Source organism: Pinus tabuliformis, chromosome 5_1 (genome assembly GCF_031772625.1).
Source record: "Pinus tabuliformis cultivar Carrire ecotype Pingquan chromosome 5_1, CPIR1, whole genome shotgun sequence".
NCBI classification, from domain to species: domain Eukaryota; kingdom Viridiplantae; phylum Streptophyta; class Pinopsida; order Pinales; family Pinaceae; genus Pinus; species Pinus tabuliformis.
Window position 1 is genome coordinate 941,862,829 of NC_142305.1, and position 22,899 is coordinate 941,885,727.

The 22,899-nt window shown below is 38.1% G+C and overlaps 1 long non-coding RNA gene across 7 annotated transcripts in view; it reads right to left on the bottom strand.

The window, feature by feature from the left end:
• LOC149167874 (uncharacterized) overlaps nucleotides 1-22,899 on the bottom strand; it is a 50,979-nt gene that overhangs the window by 23,297 nt on the left and 4,783 nt on the right. For 5 of the 7 annotated variants that reach the window (XR_016260964.1, XR_016260966.1, XR_016260965.1 and 2 more), the window contains exon 2: nucleotides 11,124-11,194. This is a non-coding gene — a long non-coding RNA (uncharacterized LOC149167874). Of the gene's footprint in view, nucleotides 1-2,811; nucleotides 3,449-11,123; nucleotides 11,195-22,899 lie in introns of those variants that run through there. The other 2 variants (XR_016260970.1, XR_016260968.1) reach the window with 1 other exon arrangement.

Sequence of the window (22,899 nt, forward strand, 5' to 3'; positions counted from 1 at the left end):
GGTGTTTCGTTTTGTCATTACATGTACAGATCTGAAGGAGAATTCATTTTGAAGCCAGATCTAGGCCCTAGAGGTAGATCTAGCCTCACCGTCGCTCTGCAAGGATATTATTCAAAAAAAAAATTACAATGCAAGGATTTTAAAATCTTTTAGATCTGGAAATTTTTAAGGGTTTCAAGGGCAAATCTGAAGCACAAAAATACATTGGTGTGAAATTCATTTTTTTGGGTTTATCTTGAATTTTTGGGCTACCATTTCTCCGTTGCCTGGGGTTTTCCAATAGAAAATTTTGAATTTGTTTGTTGCCTGCAAAAATGTCTGTTATTCCTACCTGCAAACCTGAAACCCTAGCCGGCTCCCTCTTTTCATTCAACCTCCACAGCGTTGTTTGAAACCCGAGCTCCATTACCCATTAGGCTCGTGCGTGCTCCCTTCGCTGCAAAACCTCACCGCTCCCTATCTGACTGCTCTCTCTAACCTTCATCTCCCTCTATTGAGTTTTCTTTTGCCCATTCGAAATAGTCCGCAGCAGAACCCACGCTGCCCAAAGCCTGCATCAAACTCTGTTGATTCATTACCAGTTTCTCCTGTCCGTAAGCAATCCTTAACACCGTTGCCCACATCCTCTCATCGACCTGCAACTCCTCTCCCTGTCGGCATCCCTTCCTAGCCCATAACCCTTCATTTTCTACTCTCGTGCGTCCTCCCTCCATCTTGCAGCTTCAACACTGCCCAAACTCCTTCCTCGTCCTGTTGTGCTCAGTGCCCTTCACTTAGTTTCCCACCTGCGTCGAAGCTCTCTCCCTCGTAGCTCCTCATCCCGCTGTCATATCCCTCTCCTCCATCGAGATTTCTTCTCTGTCGTTTCCAAACCTGCAAAACCAAACGTTTGATACACTCATAACAATTCGATTTCTTATTTTTACTTTATGTTTTAATATGAGTTAGGGTTAGTGCATTTTCATTTTTTTATTTGATTTTTTTGTACCTGTGTTACTTTGGTTAGATTTATTTTACTTTCGATATTATTTTTTATTTGTGATATGCGTTAGGGTTTAGTTTAGTTTCCTTTTTTTATTTTGTTTTAATTTTAATTTTTTTGTTTGGTTATTCTCCATTTCCTTTTCTTATTTTTATTTTTTTTCCTTAATTGACTTTAGTTTTGTTTGAATTCTTCTTTTTATTTTTATTTTGTTTCATCAACAAAAATTCAAAAAACATTTAAAAAGCTAAAAAAATTAAAAAGCAAAAAAAAAAAAAAAAAAATATATATATATATATAGATATAGATATAGTTGGTGACTTTGACATTGAATGAAATAAATCAAAAGGGAATCTAAGTTTTCACAATTAAGAAATTTCTATTTTTATGTGACCTACGACCCATAAAAATTTAAATTTGATAAAAGACTTTTGATTTGATTTTTAGTCACATTAAAACATTCATTTGCCACATTAAACATTGCTTCATAAGCTTAGCACATTAAAAATTTACCTAAGGAATAATTAAATTCTAATCCAAATTTCCTTGGTGTCTTTTTGTGTGTTAAGTGTAAAATTTTAATTTCTATGGTGGTGATTTCTCTATTGTCAAGTGCGATTAATGTTTTAAAATCATATTGAATATAGGAGAAAGATAAATTGCTAGAAGCTCTTGCATGATAAAATTTTGGAGTGTTGACATTTAATTATTCATGATCGTCACTTTGCAACATTTATAAATTGATCTGGATAACTTGTTTTTATCTAGTTTATGGAAAATTGAATATAAGGCACTGGTATAAAATCATTTATTTCTTGTGATTGTATCTTACTTGTCTTAATTGCTAGATCTGTCAATCTCGATTAACCAGGATTTGTTTCACATTCATCAATTTTCCCATCTTTAAGTCTCCTAGAGTCTGTGTTTCACAGGCTATCCTCATTCATTCACCCCGAGGACAACCCCCCTTGACTTGTCTAGGAGAGAGTCTAAATGGAGTAAGGATAAGAGTGACAACCCTTACTCTAAGCGTTGTCGCGGTGCCTAGAAACTTTGTGCGACAACACCTCCAAAATTCATGAGAAACTTTCGAAAACATGAGTGCATAAGGGAATAATCTGAGAGGCAACTTTAAAATGTCAACAAATTAAAAAGAAACTTCTGACTGGGGAACTTTTGATCCAAACCTAATGTGATCTACGTGGAAGATGCCAACCCTTGAAGCAGCAAAATAAATGATTATGTACATGTCTAAGGCCTATGGAGAATAGAGACACAACTATCTATCTATTCAAACACATCTGAATCTCTGATCATTATGCCCAAGAGTAGTTTTCTAATGGTATGGTACAGGCCATTCCAAGGAAAATTGAAATTAAGGGCTAGCTTAAAGTACAATCAATGAGATTTTGTTACAAGAGTACATATTCAACTAGAGGTAGCATACTATTATTTTGGTACTTATGGAACACAAGTATTCTTAAATTTTAGTGCAAACTATAAACAAAAGAAGAAATAAAACAAAACAGAACATCTTGCTAACACAATTCTCTAATATAAATTATTGTAATGTCATAGCCCATATCCATCAATATTGTACAAAATTCCAAATCTCACCATATTCCATTGTTGCTAATGATGCATATTTAGCAAGCAATTCAGTCCATGTGTTGCTTGAATAGTACCAAATCAAAGGGAAATTATACAGATAAATACCAATAAGAGCACTTTATAGGTAAATTCAAACGCCTTGAGATAATACAAATCTCAAACCTCAGAAAATGTTCAATAACTATGTTTTTCGAAAGACATTAAATGATATAACATATTCTCAAGTGATCAGCACAACCCCTGCTTCTGTCTTCCTCAACCAGACTTTGACATCAATATTAAAACATAACACGCATTGCTTTAAACATGAGCATTAAGTGAATCATAGTAACTTCCACTAATAGCCACTTAACATCAACAACGTCTTTTGTGCATGGACTCAACTTAGTATATGTGCCTCAATTAATAGTCTAATAGTCAGTTGTACCAACCCCATAGTCATTATAAACATTGAAACACTCCAACTTACAGATCAAAATAACCATTTATAAAAGGTAATATGAAAATAGCTTTGCTTAAACATCATATCACTGAAATAAAATACCAATGTCCCCAATAGTCATGTTACTCTGTACATTGCACCTTGCTAACGAACAAATGGGGATAATTGCACCAAAGATAATTTTGTCAAACTTCAGCTGCATAATCACTCAAGAACTGAATTCTTCAATACTTCTTTGACAGATGGATTTTGATAAGCTGGCTATAATTGCCCTTCTCTTTGAAGAGCTAAGCATGGTGATGTTTGCAATAAAGCCTGCCCTCAATTGCAATATAGTTCGAGGGATTGATAACACAACCACCATGCATATAATTAAATCACGCCTTGTGGTATCCCACCCCTTCCACAAAAACCTGCAATATAAAATAGCAGGTCCAATCAGACAATTCATTAATCTTTAGTTGAGATGTTACTGTCAGAAACTCCTTTGTTGATCATGTGACATACAATAACTATGAACACAATGAAGGCATACTGGTGACTGAACCAAAAGTGCCTCTCTCTATGTTTCAAGCAAGAAATACTTTTGAGATTTGGTATCATTTTTAACTTAATACAGAGTAATTTTACCTAATCTAATCCTAAAGGTGGACAAGGTAACATTGAAAAATAATGATCTTTTCAATGGGATAAACTGTATTCCACAAGCAAGGCATTTCTCTTTGTTGAAATTTCTAAGTATAACCCGTTAGAAATTCTTCATGCACTATCTAGTTTATTTCACCTACTTGTTTTATTCTTTAACAAATTATTTAACCATATAAATACTGAAAATAAACACAAATGTAGTCTCAACCATCTATAGATCATCAACTGAAAATAACAGACAAACACACAAGGGACACCGTTATTTTTGGACAATCGTCCCCGGAAAAACCCAACTTGGGAAAACTGGTGCAATAGTTCTGAGGGTTTTATTATTAAGCAGCTTTCTTGAGTACAATTAGGGTGCCAAACTGGCTCACCCAACAGAGAAACATTTCTGGCATTAATACCTCTCTTCGGAAGCAGATATTCAGCAAGTCTGCTCCACGAAATTCTCTCTGACGCTTCTCTGAAGCTCTACGCCAGCCCTCCTGGCCTCTGTGTCACTTAGAAGCCCACTGCGTCAGCCTTCTATTGCTTTGTGCTGACTCTTTGGCCTTCTGCGTCACCCACGCAGGCCCTGCTAGCCTCTGTGTAGCCACTATGGCCCTCTGCGTGGCTCCTGCTAGCTCTGTGTAGCCTCCTCTGCCTCAACATTGATCCTTCGGCACTATCTCTGCCTCTCTGCTATGCACTCACTGCCCCTCGCTGCAACTCTGATCACTTGTTCGAATTTTCTCAGCAAACCCCGCTCCAAAAAATCGAACTGACTAATCAATCTTGGTGTATCTCCAACTGACCCTCAAGCCTCCTCTTATACTTTTTCTGTTGAGTCTTCAATGGCTGAGATTAAATCTCTAATCAATGGCTAAGATTAGATTTGGCTTGATCCATGTCATTTAGAACATTCTCACCCAGTTTTATATTAATAGCCATTAATATTTTAATTTTCCTAAGTTTAGACTTAGGAACTCCATTAAAAATATTAATTATTTTAATATCTCGCTAACCAGGTGGAATTTCCCAAACCATTTCTGGGTCTTGGAGATCTCATGTGCTTTAGCCTCTCCACCAATTTTCATGGCTAGAGCACATCCGATGCTACCCCAAATCAACACTCCCTCTTAGCGAGGAATGTGTTCTAGTAATGCTCCACCACTGAACATTACCCTGATCATCTAGCATCAGTACCTGTGTTGATGCTTGGCCTGCTGCCCAACATCCTTTGCATTGTTGCCCATGGCTCTGCCACTGCCACTGCTACATCTGTACTGCAACTCCCTTTGCATATGTGTTGTTGTTGGTCCTTCCTCCCAACACTACATCTACTATGCAACTCTCTCTTGCATCCTGTTGTCCATAGCACTACCACTGCTAATTGTTGCACTGCAACTCAGTTACTGAGAAGTAAGTAACTGATCTACCCAAATATTGACATCCTTGTCAGGCTAGAAGCCCCCTCACGCTGAAGCTACCTCTGTTGCTATCCTGTGCTCCCTCTGCTGCATCTACGTTGTTGCAACACCGTTGTGCCTCTCGCACTATTACAACCACCTTTGTGCTATTTTGCACTGCTACAATCACCTTTGTTCCTCTCGCACTACTGCAACTCTCATTGCGGTGCCAGAGACCACTGCACTCTAGCACTGCCTTGCCGCTCCATCTGTATTTTGCTTCTACCGACATCCATCATCCTACTACTATCTCTCGGGGCTCCTATAGCCAGATATGATCCAAGAGTTTGGGTACCTCAAGAATCTTGCCCCTCGTCTTCTGTAGTCCACCTGACTACAGCGCAATGTCACCCCACCTCTTCTCTAGAGATGCATGAGAACTCATGGCACAGTCGTCATCCGTCTCAACTTCCTTTTCCGCCTTAACCGGAATTGCCTTGGAGTTAGAAGCCTCTCCCTTATTCTTCTTTCTGGGACACTGGGTTACATAATGACCCAGCTCCCCATAATGGAAGCACTTTATCTTGGAGATGACCTTCTTCTTTCTCTTCCCCTGTTGTCCCGTAGATGCTAGAGTTGCATCCTCTTCCTCCTCTTTCTTGATTCGACCTCCTTTGCTGCTACTTCCCACCTTGGTCAGTCGTCTGATCTCTTCTTGGCGAAGAGTTGCCCACATCTCTTCCCATCTTGGAAGATTAGCTCTGCCCAAAATGATTTGGACAAATGTATCCCAATCCTCAGAGACTGCATTCAAGGCAGTCCTCACCATGAACTCCTGATCCGGCGTGGCCCCTATGGAAGTAAGTTGGTCCTGAATCTCCTGCAACCTGCTGAGGTATAGATCTATTTGCTCCCCCTTCTGCATCTGATACGACCGCAGCTAATTCTCCAGTAGCATCTTCCTCTGCATGGAAGTGCCCTGATACAATGTCATCAAGGTATCCCACATCTCCTTTGTTGTGTTCTTCTCGGCAATATGCTGAACTACATGATCCTTGACCCCATCAAGGATTATGCACTTTGCCTTGGCCATTGCATCCTCATACCTCTCATTATTAGCTGGGTCGACTGGGATGGCCATGGTTCTCAAGGCGAAGCCCTTGATGCTATGTCTATCTAGAACAGACATGATCCTGACCTTGTCCAAAAATAACAGTGTCCCTTGTGTGTTTGTCTGTTATTTTCAGTTGATGATCTATAGATGGTTGAGACTACATTTGTGTTTATTTTTAGTATTTATATGGTTAAATAACTTGTTAAAGAATAAAACAAGTAGGTGAAATAAACTAGATAGTGCGAGAAGAATTTCTAATTGGTTAAACTTAGAAATTTCAACATGGTATCAGAGGGTTACAGATCATGGGAGAACTGAAGGCACCAGCTGAAATCAGAAAATTTGCAGCAGAAACAGTTGTCCCGAGAGACAGAAGTTGTTCCTAAGCAGAAAGCAGCAGAGAAGGAGTGACGCAGAGGGCCTGCGCCATCATTTCGAGCCAGAGAAAGGGTCAGCGCAGAGGCAGAAGAGGCTCACGAACAGGCATGTCATCCTACTCAGTCAGGTAGGCTTGACGCAATTGGCCAGAAGAGCAATTCAGCCTTGCTAGGATTGCGCAGAGCTAAGAGGCTCAGTTTCTTCAGCTGTTGGGGTCTAGGGAGCTGTGGGCATATTGTGGGTTGGGAAACTGGTGGGGTGTTGTTGTTGTCAAAGCAGAACAACGTTGTTGCTTTGTGTGCCATAAAACAAAGCAGAAACCCTGTTTGGTGTCATAATCTGCACATATCTGAATTTATTTATAAATGGAAACATTAATGCACATCAACAAACAACCTTCTTAATTAAAGAAATCCTATTTTTAGACTATCTAGAAATCTGATTTTATGACTGCCTAATTTACATCTAATCATAAAGATGCTCGTGCAAATTTCATCACTGCGCTTCACACTTTCAATAACCAAATGTAGAACCCTTTACACTTGTAAGGACACAACCAAGCAGATGTTGTTGATAATAGGCTCTACCCTCAAAATGAAATTGCAATTATAATGACGGGACCATAAAGTGATATTGTCTAAGAACAGAACAAGAACATGATTATAAGTTATATATGTATATTTGAATAGAAATATGTACCAACACTGAATGCCTTTTTACAACATTCTCTATGCTGTTAAAAATAGTACAACATCTCCATGCCTGTCTACATAGAAACAAACTTGCAACTTCGCATTGTAAGCTTTCAAGAGATGTATTATACTTTAGTCACAAACTTGCAACTTCTCGCTGTAAGCTAACAAGAGAAGCATTATACTTTAGTCACAAACTTGCAACTTCTCAGTGTAAGCTGACAAGAGATGTATTATACTTTGATACCTACATGATCATAAGTTATTGCAGGTTGAGAGCTTGCAAAAAGATATAGAGTAATATTGTAACTCACCGTCATTCAACTTCTAATTACCTTTGGGAAAACTTAAACCTCTACTTACCTTCAAATATTTTATCAAGACTTCTAGTTCCTAAAGAGTTGATTAAAGTGAGGTTTGCAGTACAACACACCTTCAAAAGAAGAATAGTTTTTGAGTTGATAAAGCACAAATGATGATTTAGTATAATGGTTGAGGGATATACTTAATCACGTGGAAAGAAATTGAAAATACATATTTGCAGTCTGGTCACGAGGGAAAGAACCCATAACAAAAGAAAGTAAAAGAAAAGGATCTGACCTCTCCTGCATCAAGCGTATCGGAGAGTGGCTTAATCAAGGCATACCAAGGCCCTGCAGTGGCCAAGGTTGTGATTTCATTCAAATCTTAGAAAATGAGCATTGTGATGGCCACAACAGGGACAGTTCTAAACTTTCAGACTAGAAAGCTTTTTCAACTAGGATTAGGCAACTTAGCATGCAAGATTTGAACCAGCCTTTTGTTGAATAATAGAGAGAAGATTGTAAACATCATAAAAGTTCACTCTAGTTGTATAACAATAAATGCAATTCTGGCCAAAGAAAGAAAACAAAGCACATTATGCCAAGCAAAATGATACAGAAGGAACCATAGTTCCTTAACATCCCTGAGTGCAATCCATCACTGGCATTAGGGCCTATATAAGTGTGTTGGGATGTACTGACTCAAAAGCCCAAATGAAAGAAGGTCATGATCCTTGAGCTAAAATACACTTCTTATCCTATGAACACTACCCTTTATTTCAATACATGAATTTATTTCACCAAGAAAAAACGAGGTGCATTTACAACCTAGGGTGTGATAGTGAGGTGGAGTGAGCCATAGGAAGGATCCATACTGTGAGCTCAAACAAATAGATGTCTTTATTAAAGAATATGAGAAATGAAGAGAATTAAGTTGTAGATGCAGTGAATACCAGTGACCTGGTAGTACGTGTGTATTGTTGAAGACAAAGGAACACCGAGGACAGTGTTATCCCAAGGGGGAGGGGAATGTAAGACCCCTACTTCTGCCCCTGAATGATTAATGTAATAACTATGTATGATATGCGTTGACTGGTGAACCTGGGACTTGTGAGGCTAGTATGCCTCTGTGTAGGCACAGGTTAGGTCAGTGGGCCAAGTTATGAATATGATTACGGGCAATGCACCTATGTAATGGGTCTAAGGACCATAATTATTAGGGTAGTGACCCGAGACATAATTAATTAGCATGGTGAGCCGAGAGTTGCTTTTAGGGCGATATGCCCATGTGTATGTTGTTTGTGTGTTGGGGTCAGTGTGCCTGCATGGTTATCTTTTATATGCATATATTTGATGTGGTAAACATGTTTAATTTATGAATATTGATAAGCACATAATGGTTGTTGGTGGACTGAAACAGAAAGAGTATGAGAGGCCCATGACCCCACGGTTGGAATTATGATAATATAAATTAATATTATAATATTAAATAAAGGAAAAAGATACTTATTAAAGGAGGTGAAACTGAGTCTATGTGACTGAAAGCTTGGGGGTTGGACCCTAGATCTAGCCAAGGTGCGGTTATTAAGTTAACCATACCTAACTAGATGCATCCTATTATGACATGAGCCCCTATGTTGTCTCCAGGAGCTTGGTGCTCTAAGGGTTTGTGGCTATTTATGGCCTAGAGGATCCCTGGAGCCATGGAGCAGCACGGTTGTTGGGTTGACACCTTGACAATTAGCCTAGAGGATGCTTGGAGCCATGGAGCAACACAGTTGTTGGGTTGGTACCTTGACAATTAGCCTGGAGAGTCCCCGGAGCCCTAGAGCAACGTGTTCGTTGGGTTGACACCTTGACAATTAGCCTGTAGAGTTCCTGGAGCCCTAGAGCAACGTGTTTGTTGGGTGCATCTTGGCCATGATATTTGGATGTTTTGCGGTTATCATTTCCCATGGAGTTGCAGCCCCTCTCGAGGGTGACCAACTGTAGAAAGATAATGAATAGTGTGGTCTATGGTTGGGTGGAACGTCAGAGGTCCGTAGCGAGCCAACAACATTCACAGATGAGTAATTGAAAACGGGTTTTATGTTTATTCCACTGCATATACATATGGTTTTGTAGTATTGTGGTTATATATGCTCAATTTGTGTATTATGTTTAGGTTATGCATATATTTCTCGTTATACTTGGTTCTGTTCAATGTACTTGGTCACTTTGTATAGATATTTCTGGTTTAATTTTGCCTAGGGTTGTGAGCGAAATGGTAAAATTTGGGGGTATGTTAGTTTATTTTCCTTAGATTATTTGGATTTAAAGTCACTCCAAAAGAAACCATAAAATAGTTTGTATCCTAGACTCCATTTTCCCTAGATTGATAACACGCTAGTGTTTATCATTTGCGGCATTCTACTAAAGCCTTAAAATTGTTTTTCCTTTTGTTTTATGGTAAATTAGGGTTAAAATACAACAAAATTTTGTGTTTTTAGCATTTAATGACTTGTTGATGTATGCCTTATGCATAGATTTTAATTAAAGGTGCATTGGAGAAGCTAATTCTAAGTTTTTCATGCATTTTCAACCATTCTCTAGGGCTTACATCATACTTTATTTGTTGTTACATGTTATTCTAACTATCAAATTCGTAGAACCCCTAGGGGGCATTTAGATTAAGATCCTTGGGTTACTTGATCCCCAAGCCCTACCAAGAAATCCTCTCGTGTTCGACTGTGTCTTTCACTAATCAAAGGGGAGTAGTTGTTGAGGTGACAATGGTAACACTCCCATGTGTTGTACTTGTCTAGGTCACCTATTGAGGCTTTACACTATGTGCTAGATTTTGCTATAACGTGCCCATAACAAATCAAGGCACTAGTCTTTTTCCCGTGTCAATCAAAAAATTCCAAAATTATTCTCTTTTGTTACCCCATTTTGTTTCATTCTGCAATCTAGAATTTACCAGAGAAATTTACTCTACATTAGAGTGTGTTGAACCATAAAAACCCCACAAAATATATCATAAACTTGGCTCTGCTTCCCTCAAGAAAATCACGTGAAATTGGCCTAAAAAGCCTACGACATTTTGCTTGTAGGGGCCCTTGAAGTATGCTTTTTTGAAAGATCTTAATAGAGCAAATATGGTAAAAGTTATAGACCATAAGGGATACTCGTCCACTCGGTGAATAAATATTCACTTATAAAAGTTCCCTAATTCTCAATAATCATAGAAATAGACTTAACATTCTCAATGCCAATGAAAAGCTAATAAACATTGTGCAGATTTGGCTTCCATAAATGCTTGCTATCTCTTTTTAGTGATATTTTATATAATGATTTATGTTTGCTTGCCATTTTTTCATAACTGATTAGAAGTGCCATACTATGGTTTGTTAATATTCCGAACAAATTTTCAAGTAAAATGATTAAATTGGTTTAGATATACACTCCAACATGCACATGCAAAAAATATAACTAATTATGTCACACATAAAGCTAATGGCATTTCTGAAATCTTGCGAAACTAAAAATCAACATGTATCCTAGGGTTTATCAAAGAAAATTACCTTAAGATGTTGAAAAGAGCATCCAGCTCCACCAAGCTTTGTCATAAATCTCGATAGATAAATCCCAAAAACTGTAAAACCAAGGTACAAATTATGAATTTATTTTATCACATTCCAACAAGATTCAAATAAATCACATGAAACACCATTTAAAGAATCTGCATCCCAAACAAAATGGGTAGCTACAAAGGATTATTTCTCATAAAATGTACTAAAGAATCTAAGTTACTGAAGTTTTGATTTCAGATTGTCACTTTTCTTCAAGTTTTTTATGTTTTAGTGTGAGAATGAATCTGGTCATTGAATACAATGGACCTCTATGTTATAAACTGATTCTAGTGCCAGTGTGGACTGAGGATGGACTGTTATTTTTCGGTTTTGAAGTGGAACCTTCCTTGCACAATGGGAATAGCTAGGGTATTGGTAAAAAATTGATTATTCTTTATGATATAAACGTATTTTTTGATTGTATGTGGGTATCATTCAAACAATTTTAGATTGAGACTATATTGCCAAACCTGAAAATGTGCCTGTGTCTGGACAGTTTATAAGTTCTAGAGAAAGAAAAATTTGTTAGGATGCTTGTTATCAGGCAAAAAACAAGTTATATGATACTAAAATTTCTTCCGTCAGGTCAAGTAGAGATTTCACTATAAGCTATTTCAATCTCCATGCCCAAGATATTTTAAAGAAGATATATAAGTGTCAAATGTCACCAATTCCAGAATTGGAAGTACCAAAGGAATCTCAATTCTAAAAGCATTTCAATTTTTAAGAACTCCCATAGTGGAAAGTTGAAACAATAACATCCTGCAAAAGATCCTAACATGCATCCACACAAACAAATCATTCAACAAGCATATGTTAAGAGCTAGAATAATGCAAAAAGTTATGAGAGACACTCCAGGGATGGTTTTAACTTTTGATCTGCCATGTTATAGTTCATGTACCTTGGTCATAATCAAGTTGAAGTCAAATGGAGGCTTTCTTGGGTAGACACTATTGAGTTTTGGTATGAACCATGTAAAAAGATTTAATCTGGCACACTTTGAGTGAAGAGTTCACTTCTTTGATGATGAGTGAAGTGCTAACTTGAAACAAGTCAGATTAAACCATCTTCACAGTCCCAACCAAAAACTCTGATAAATGTAGAGGTATTTATATTAGTAATAGTGTTGGTTACAATAATTAATCTTCACTAAGAGTACGATGTACAAGAGAGCATATATACCTTGGTTCTCATTGTTAGTGACCATCCATCAGTCGACCTATATGGGTTAATTAAATAAAAGTTTCAACTTCTGCTTGCTTTCCCATTGTATGGGACTTGCCAGTCCTAATGAAATGAATGGTTGTGGACCCTGAAGGTACACCATATGACAAAATTGTGGCCGTTGGAAGTTCAAGGTCTTTCAAATCTGTTTTATTAGTGCAGATTTAATGCCATTGGATTGCAGGATGTAATCAAGTCAATAGTGTGCATGTTGGCCATGCTGACTGAAATATATGCCTAGTAAAGAAAGAATAGACAAATACAGACTTCTCTGTCTCGCTGAACATGTAGGATGTGGATATGTAATAAAGGGTATTCTAATAAATCTCAGGGATTGATTTGAATCATGGAAGGGCTTTATCTGCTTACAACTGATGTTGCATGGAGCCAAAGTAGCCATCGATCCAATTAACATTTTGGGGGTGCATCCAATATGTAAACAATGGTTCTTCCATATGTTTAAGGCTGCTCTTGCTTTGCCCATACTTGCTATATTCATCAACCAGGGCACTCTCTTAGCCTAGGACTTCTGATATGTAATAACAAGCACTTGTTTTTTCAGCACGAAGCATGCTTCAAGCACAGAAGCAGGTACGAAAACAGACTGACTCAAGTTCATATTGTTTTTAATTCAAAAGTATCAGCAACATTTTCATTATCATGAACTTTGTCCATAGTTTCCTTTCAATAATCTTATGATATGATTCATGAGTTTATCTTTTTTGATAGATTTCTATCACTTGCCTTTCTTCCCTTTTGCTGCCTGAAAAAGAAACTAAGTGTTCATATCGAACTGACTGGAGAACAGTATGTAATCAGATATTTTCAACACTTGAATCCCAAGTAATGATACAACTATACACAATCAAACAAGAATCACAAGATCATGTTGAGGATGTTGGAAAATGTAACTAGTTTTGGTCTTCATAATTGTCATTTGACTCGTGTATAAAACGAAGATTAAGAAGATTATTTTGTAAAGCATGGGTTTCATGCTCAAGTCTTTTGTCATTTAGGTCAAGCATTTTATTAATGCTCCTAGGACTAACATAAGTCAAAGAGTCAAATTTTGTAAAAGACCCTATTGGGCACTTATATCAAGAAAATAATTATTATTTTGTATCTAGAATAGTCTAGGGAACTTCCAAGACCAAGTCGTCCAGCTATGATGAAGTTGGCCTATAGAGGGCTATTCGAACCTCTTGGAAAGGCTAATTTAAGAAGGAACTTCAACCACACTTGGTGTACACATCTCACATTCGATCTGCAATGGGAAAGGAAGTGAGAAGGCCTTGGAAGGCAAGGAAAACCCAAGCAAAGGACCAAGAAACCCTAACAATGTTTGATCTCTGAAATTATATCTATTACAGCTTACATGTGTGAAGTAATTAGAGTTTCTGGATACTCTACAGGTGTGAGAATTGCAGGAAAAGTAGCAAAGCTTCTTTGGGAGGCCGAAAGGCTAGTCTAGCCTTGATTTGAAGAGATTTTGCTTCGATGTCCTTAGAGACTCTATTTTGTCTTGAAGAAGACCTGTTTGATTGTTGGCTCGGTTCTTGGTGGATGTCCTGTTTTGGTCTTGAGTCCTGGAAGTCTCATTTGAATTGATTCTATAAGAAGAGAAGTTATTTCTGGGTTTTCCCCTTGGAGGGGTTTTGCCCTGGCTTGGAGCCTATATCTTTTGTCCTTCTTTCTTGTTTGTGATCTTCAGTGTATGGAAAATTATTTGATGATAAGAACATAATAATAATAATAATAATAATAAAGAAGCAAAGATAAAAGAACATCACAAGTAATTTGTCAAGATAAGAGAAGTTTGTATTCTTGTTGCCCTAATCAATTTCTCAACATGGTATTAGAGCTAAGGTCAAGGTCATAGGCAGCTGGAAGACCACTATTGTTTGAAGTCAAAAGGGTTTGAAAGTCAAGAAAAAGAGGTTGTTTTTGAATTCTTTGAAGGCTGAATAAATCAAGAGGAAAACAAAGTAAGAGCAGGAGGTTGAACATGGGATCAAAGACAAGTTTGGGCACTCGAATACCTCTGTGAAAAGACCGATTTCTTTGTCAGATCTACCTCGGGAGGGTCTGAGGGCTAGTATAAGGCTAGAGCAACAGCTAACAAATCCGAAACTCTGTGCTACAAAGCTGAGGGTTCTGAAGTATTTGAAGAGGCCTAGAAACCTCTACAGGCAGCCTGAGAAGAGGCCTAACCTAGGTCGCAGGTTCTGTCTCACTTGTCAAGAAAGGCAAGTTCTGTAGTCTTAAGTTTGGAAGACCTACAGTGGCTTAGAAGTAGTCCTTTAAGCCAGCGAAGAAGTCACCTGGAAATTAAAAGGAGATCGCAGGTTGGAGTGGCATTTTAAGCCTAGTCTCAAGGTTTTTGCAGTGACTGTTGTAAGCCATAACCAGAGGGCCGAAGTTGCAGAGTATTTGCACAGATCAATAGCCTTAAGACAAGTACCAAATCTATTGTTAAAGCAGTGAATTAAATATCTGTTGATCAGAAGGCATCCACAATTATTTGGAAAAGAATAAGGCTGAGTTAGAAGGACTGTAGTGGTAACTACAGTGTACCCTAACCAGAAGACAAAAGGAGCAGCAGCTTGGCATCTTAGTCTTGGGACCATTTGAAGCAAGCCTACAATTGAATTGAACCTTAAAGGCATCATCAAATTCAAGTAAGTTTTGTATTGCTCTCTATGTCTCAAGCTAAGTCACCTGACACGGGGATTCGGGACACGTAGGATTCGGGATTCGTGGTGTCGGATTCGGGACACGCTGACCCCCCGGAACAGGACACGTTAGGACACGTTATATATTATTTTATTAAAAATATATATATATATATATAAATTTATAATATATTTAAAATTATATATATGTATACATTAAAAATTAGATATTAGCATATTTCTTATACAAATTTTAATTAATGATACAAATTTATTGATTTCAAAGTTCAAACATAGATCTTGATTCTTCATCTATAGCTATTAGCATGCATATTACATACAAAATTCAAATAAATGTCAGTGGTACTAGTCACATAAACATAAATGATAAACACACTGAAGTCACATAAACATAAATGATAAACATAAAAAAATGATCTTATATTCCTTGTTTTAAACCGGTTACACTGTTTTAAACCGGTTACACTTCACTGTAACGTTCCCCGAATTGGGAAAGCATATTCCCGCTGGAACGTGCTAAGAGGAAGTATGTTATTTTAAAATAATACATGTATGCAAAACCCTCTATACATATATCTGCACATCTAAGGTCATTTTTTCCGTTGTCTCTGTTTCAAGATGTATGTTTGCATTTAAACTTGTTCTTAAACAATTCGTTTTAAGTGAAAATGCAATCTTCAACCATCAATAATAATAATAATATTGTTTAATGCCATAGATTGATTGTGTGTTCCGCATGCCCCAGAACAAGTGAAACTAGAATTAATGAAATGCACGATAATTGGCAATGCGTGAAACTAATACTAAAAATACCAGGCGCAAAACATCCGAGCAAAATTCAGTTTGTCCGCTCCTCGCTGCAACAAAGCAATGATGCAATCCTTTGCGGCTTTGCCAAATACACTGAAGTCTGACTGAATCCTTTGCCGTCAACTGGGAGAGACACGCCCCTTTTAAGTTTTAACCTAGCAGCAGATCCGAAAACGAATCCGCAAACCAGGACTCGACAGGAAAATCGTGACACGCTTTCAAATTTAGAACACGCCCCTGGACACGACGTGCCACAAGAGGACACGACGAGTCCTGCCATCATGACACGTGTCAGGACAGAATCGTGTCTGATTCGCGATTCGTCCAGGGTTTTGGACGAATCCGGTTTCATAGGTCTCAAGCATCTAATATTATGTCTTCATTCTGCAAAGAAAGCAATAAGGTTGATGGGACATGCAACTTCCAAGCATGGAAGAACAGGATAGATCTTATCCTCATAGAAAATGATGTCATGGACCATGTCCTAGGAAAATTTGCAGAACCAGATAAGAGCAATACCAAAGATTGGAACAAATACTTCAAGGATGAAACAAGGGATCAAAGAATCCTTATTGAATCAATCAAGGGTCACCTTATTCCATTTGTTGCAGAATTGGATTAGGCAAAAGACATCTATGACAAGTTGACTAAGCTATATGTAGTAAGCACTTCAAGACAGAAGATATCTTTAAGGAGTCCCTTGACAAGACAAGGCTATCCTTCGATGAAGACATCTCCTCATACCTCGTCAAGATATCTCAGTTGAGGGATCAACTCCAAGCTCTTGTAGAAATTGTTTCAGATGTAGAATTGACAACCTCTATGCTCAATGCTCTACCTCTCGAATGGAACACTCTTGTGACTGGTATCTACTCATAGAAAGACACTCCAAGCTTTGATGATTTATGGTCTCAATGCATCTTGGAAGAGACTAAATTGAAGGCAAAGGATGACACCAATCCCAATGGTAAGTCTCAAGCCTTTGCTGCTAAAGTAAAGAAGTCGAAGAAAGGGAAGTTTGGGAAGTTCGAACCTCGTCAAAAGAAGATAAATATATCCAAAATATAATGATTTGGATGTCGTGACTATGGACACTTCAAAAGAGACTGTCCTAAGAATCCTTAAAGGAATGGGATGGAGCTCACGTAGTTGAAGAAGGAAAAGAACCTGAAAAGAAGACTAAGGTTGAAGATCCTTAAGGAGAGTAGATCATGTAGATGCATTGGTAGAAGTATTAATTTTGGCATCATAGATAAAAGCATATGAATATGAAGAATTCAAGTATTCATAAAAGAAGTCATCTGGCAGTAGGACCAATGCATGCAGCAACTCTTTGTATCATGTCATAGCAAGAGAGGATCTCAAAGATCCTCTACAAGAAAGAAATCATGAGAGATTCTTCAATTTGTAGAAGAAGAATCATGATGACATTGCAGGAATATTCTATACTCTCATATTTTGAGAGCAAGCTTCCTAGCAGTTTGCAGGTACAGTTGCAGAATGGAGGAAGTCTCATCTTCAAGATAAGAAGCAGTTTTTGACTAGATGGCTAGCTGAAGAAAGAGGTATGCATGAATTTGAATTCTTATTTAGTAAATTCGATTGGTGTTTTCAGATTATTATAGGAAGAGCAAGTGCAAGAATATGCTTGGTTGCATAAGCATGATATGTTCTGAAGTTTAGACTCTTCTGGTTGAAGACATGATAGTTGAGCATGAAGATCAACATCCGATATGGTCTCTTAAAGTATGGACAACTGCTGAATTTAGAGGGAATTATAGAAACTCTGATAGATGTGACTTGTTTGAAATCCACGTTGATAAGTGGATGGCTAGGAGTATGTAAAAGTACTCCAGCATGAAGAAGAACCATGATGAAGGATGTTGACAAAAAGGCAAAACATAACATCTAATGAAGCTATCATGGTAACACTAATATTGATTTGGTATTGATGTCCTGATTGGAATATGACTTTGCTACCTGGAAAGATGTGTTGCAGGAATTCATGAGACAGTTGGGAACTATCTGGTCACAACTCAATGTATGAATTGAGTGATGACTTTGGCATATGGCCCAAAGGAATTTATGACAACATGTGTACACTGCACTGGTCAGTAAGGTAGCAGGACATGAGATAGCTCGATGATCATGTTTTGATAAAGGTCACTTTCCCGATGTTCATAGAGAGCTATGACTAAGCTCTACACTGTTTAAATTAAGAGGATACAACTGACCGTGATCAAGTGATGTGAAAAGTGATGAACATTGTCTCAATGAGAAGCTGTGAAAAAGGATGGCTAAATGATATTTAGGAAGGTCGAAGTTCACATATGACATGATGTTGTGAAAGGAGGATCCCATGTAGCTACTAGCTACTACTATGATCTCCACTAAAGAACAAGTAGTTGATGATGGTCAGGTATCCCTAGTTGAGAGGGAGATTGGATATATTCCCCAAGTATGAGAGGGAATGTGAATCTCCTCTCTGGTTGAGAGGAAGTGATGATGGACATTCCTCCCTAAGAGGGAGTGATGATGGATATGGTTCTCTACTTCATGTGTCATGCACTAGGCCAGGACTAACCGTGGTACGTCTAGTGAAGTTCATGAAAAGAGAATGAGGTCCGGAAAATTGGGTAAGCAACTGAGACTAATACTCCTTGAGGATTAGAAATCCAAGATAGGGAAGTAGTCTCGTAGACCAACACTCTTTGAGCATTAGACGGGGTATCCAAGATAAGAGTGGTCGAAGAGGATCGATATTCTTTGAGGATTGGGAATGCAAGACAAGAATAGTCCTAAAAGGACATACCTTGTGAACATCCGGATGGCGTATGTGCCTTGAGAGGTAGTGTGATGTCCCACGTAAAGCCTCCTAGCATTGCACTCTTATCTTGTGGAGAAATAGAGCGTGTTATTCAAGGCCTTGCAATAATAACATGTGTGACAATGTTGGTTATGAGTTTGATGTTATGTAAACTAGGACATAATGCTCGACCTAAGATGATTTGCAAACATTTAGGGAATATTGTATCATAATAGAAGGCAATCTTAAGCATTTTGTCACATTACTCGTAAAAGAACATCTTTGACAGCTGGCACCTCTTTTCTTTCATCCTTATTCTACACTAGCATTTCAGGTGAGAATGAAAATCACTTTACAAACAGAGGGCGCATCTATGAAAGCCATGCTACTATAGTATTTTTTAGAAAGTTTTTATTTTGGAACTTGGAAATAATTGTAAAGTGATATGCATGGCAGTTAGATGATCTAGAATTATTTTTTTTTGCACGCGAGGGGGAGTTTGGAGATTGTTTGCACATGCATCTATTTTTAGATGGCTTGATTGATAAGCAAAGTGGCAAGCATGTTGAGGGGAGACTTAGCATTTTATGGCAGACTTGTCTATGGCTTCTAATCAATAAAATCACTTATACTTACGCAAAAAAAAATCAACTGTTAAATAACCTCAATCACCATCTACATTTGCATGGACAAATAAACTCTAAATAACCATAGTCAACATGATAAATAAATTAATAAAGTGAAAATACATGTTATATCCACTGAGTGCTCACAGATGAGATCAATACCATCATCCAATGTAGAAATGACACATTATGAGGACTGGAATATATTAAAAGTGATAACAATCAAATAATAAAAGGGGTTATGTAATGTACACCCTCTTAACCAATAAACCACCATGTCATCATGACAATGTTGAATACACTAGAACATGCCATCAAAAAACACACAAAGACATGAATTGATCACTTTGCATATGACATCGTTATCAAAAACATCACAGCACCAACAGTTGAGTGGTGGTCAATTCCATGGGGAACCATACGGGTAATGCCAAGAAAAGTGTGTGCTTCCATAATAATCAATAAGTCTTAGTATAATGCCAATGAATAATCTAGACACCTGTGAATGTCTAACAATGCCACCAAAGGTCCTTAAGAATATGCCCATGCATCGTACTGGGTAACATATCCCATACATTGTTTCCCCTTCCTGGATATCTATTGCACTACTGAGCTCTTTCCAATTTTACCAATCTACTTAGCATGGTGTTGATGCCCCGAAAATTGTTGTATCAACATTGGGGGATGACCACCCGGTCCAGACCTTATACAACTCCTTTTCCGTTTGGGATGGTGGCTCCGACTGGATATAATGGGACCAGTTTCCCAGTAATGAATAAAAGGGGATGGATGAGTGATTGGTTTCTAATAAATGATAATGAATAGATGACTTAATCTATCAGCAAAAATATAAATGACTATTCTATCCCGGGAGGCTTCTATTCTCTTAAGTGCAATTCTTGATGATCTCTGTTCATTGATAGGCATATAGATGACTCTACACAATAAACATAGACATTCATTTACTTAATGATTACTTTGTTCAAGTAGTTGAACAAAGTGATTAACACAACATTGTTACACTTATCCTTTTATATTACTGATACATGTATGACAAAAGAAAAGCATGCTGTAAACATCCAATAGTGGAAATTGTAAAGAATGCTTGTTAAAACACACGCATATATCCGATAATAGCAAAAGCGATCAAATAACAATTCACATAAACAGGATGAACTCAGACATAGATAATAGTACCATATGAGCTGCAAATCACTCCCAATATCAATCGCTATTTGAATTCCTTCTTCCGACGCAGAAATACTTTTAAATAAAGGCAGTAGTGCACATTCACATAAAAGCTTTGTTATCAAAATTGGAATAATTGGTCCAATCTTTATAAAAGAATATTCCTGAAGTACAGTAGTGCAATCTTCAGATTTAAGTCATATACAAAAACTTACGACCCTTTCCAATGCATTGAAAGGGTCTATAAATACTTGACTGAAACTAACTAACTATGAAATTAAAATCCTACTTAATTGGTACAACTTGATTCGGAATATCTTTCTCACGGCAATCTGGCAGTCGGCAGCATGATTCATCACTTAGGCTGTTTGCCTTTAGACCTGAGCTGGCATATTGCAAGCATTGGTTCCACTTCTGGTGGTCGGTTAAGACGAGAATTGAGTTGGGCAGCATAGGTGGCATCTTGTATATCGGGAATGATACACCTGATTGCATCTGTGAGGCACTTGAGGGCGGCTCTCTGGCTGTAGGGTTTGACTAGGAACAACCAATAGATGTCCCATGTCAAACTGTTAATTCCTGCGATTAATCTCCCATTTTTCTCCAGCTCTTGATAACATGACTGCTCCAATGTTTTAGCTGATAGCAATTTACCTGGGGTGCATTGAGAGATCATGTTAGATAAGTAGAGAGTATCATTAATCAATTCAACCAAATTACTTGTGGTTAACTTGCATCTGGAAACTGCTCTCTCTGCTTTCATTAACTGGGACTGCCATTCCATAAATAGGATCTCTTTATGTGATTCTAGGATTTTTGGCAAATTAGCTGCCTGTCCCTCATCAGTGTCTTGCCACTCAAGAAAATTAGTCAAGGTCTCATCGGCCTGCTCCAAGTCTGTTCTAGCATCAGCCGATTTATCACTTATTGATGCTGTTAAGTCACATAAAGGTTCTGCTTGGGCGATTTGTTGACATAACAGCCTTATTTGTGTCACCAATGCTTTGTTAATCTGTAATGCCTCGGCTCTGAATTCAGCTGGCTGTGGAAGATTCTTGGTTTTCTCTATTTGGGCTGATAATTGAGCAATTTGCTCATCTTTAGATTTCCCCATCTGTTCATGCATCGTTTTCAATTTTGCCAGCGCTTCCGACAGCTCCTTCTGCTTTTGAACGGCGCTTGAATCAATTCTTTGTTTTTCTTCCTACAATTGTTTATTCAATTGATTGTTTATTTGTTGTTGTGTGTACAATTGCTGCTCCAGTTGTTCTGCCTTCTGCTGTGCCTCCGATAACTGTACTTGTAGCGAGGCGATTGATTGGTCTTTTTCTCTTAACAGATTAGTTACTTCTAATGCCTTGTCCATGGTGGCTGCTGAATAGGCTCCAGCATATTGGGACAATTTAGTAAGGTCATCAGAAGGATTAAATTCCTCTTTCCAGACCACATTGGCTGTCACTGTTTGTTCCGGGAATAGGGAAGGTTGATCAGTCCTTCTCCTTTTCCGCTATCGTTTTATTACAGCCCTGTGCTTTGGGCTGTAAAAGACATCCAATGGAGGTATTTCTTCCACTTGCAAAACAATCTGATCGGAGGGATCCTTAGGAATTATCTCTATTCCTGTAGTACTGGGTAGGTCGTTGGTTCCATTTGGAACCTGTTTAGATGTTGTCTCCTGTGTGTCAGCCGCTTTTGATATTTGGACTTCCTTTGAGCTCTCAAGATTGCTTATGATTGAGTCGAATTGCTGCCATTCCTGGAGCAATTTCGGGTCAATCTGGGCATCTACATTCACCTTTGTGCTGCTCTGCTCCTGCTCTTTTCCCTGCACTTCCTCCTTCTCTTTTCCCTGCACTTCCTCCTGCTCTTTTGATGTAGCAGGAGGTTCCTTAGTGAGTCGTTGCTCAGGCTCGCTTGATTCTATCATTGGGGTTGTTGCTAATAGATCTAGAGGCAGAGTTTGCAACCTCTGTTCTCTAAGTCTGTTAGATTCAACTAACCCGTCATCCTGATATTTCATTCTGGCCAGCGATTTAACCTGGAATATTGATTCGGCTGAGGAGAACAGGTCATCAAACATATCTTCTTTATGATCGAATTTAGTTAATTTTGCCTGTTCAGACGACTTTGTTTGGATCAAACCGCCTATTAGGAAGAGTGGTTAGATTTAGTGCCTTGATCTTATCAGCCTCTTTCTCTGCATGTTTAAAGTCATGCAGAGCGTAGACACCGCATCTTAGAGGAAAAGGAGGCCAAACCTGCTTCTTTTTGTTCCTTAGAGTCTGTGTAACTCCTTCGGATGTAATCTAATAGGCTACCTCCCGGGCTAACAGTTTATCGGGTATGTACAAAGGGAGGACATGAGGCTTGGCTTGGCTGC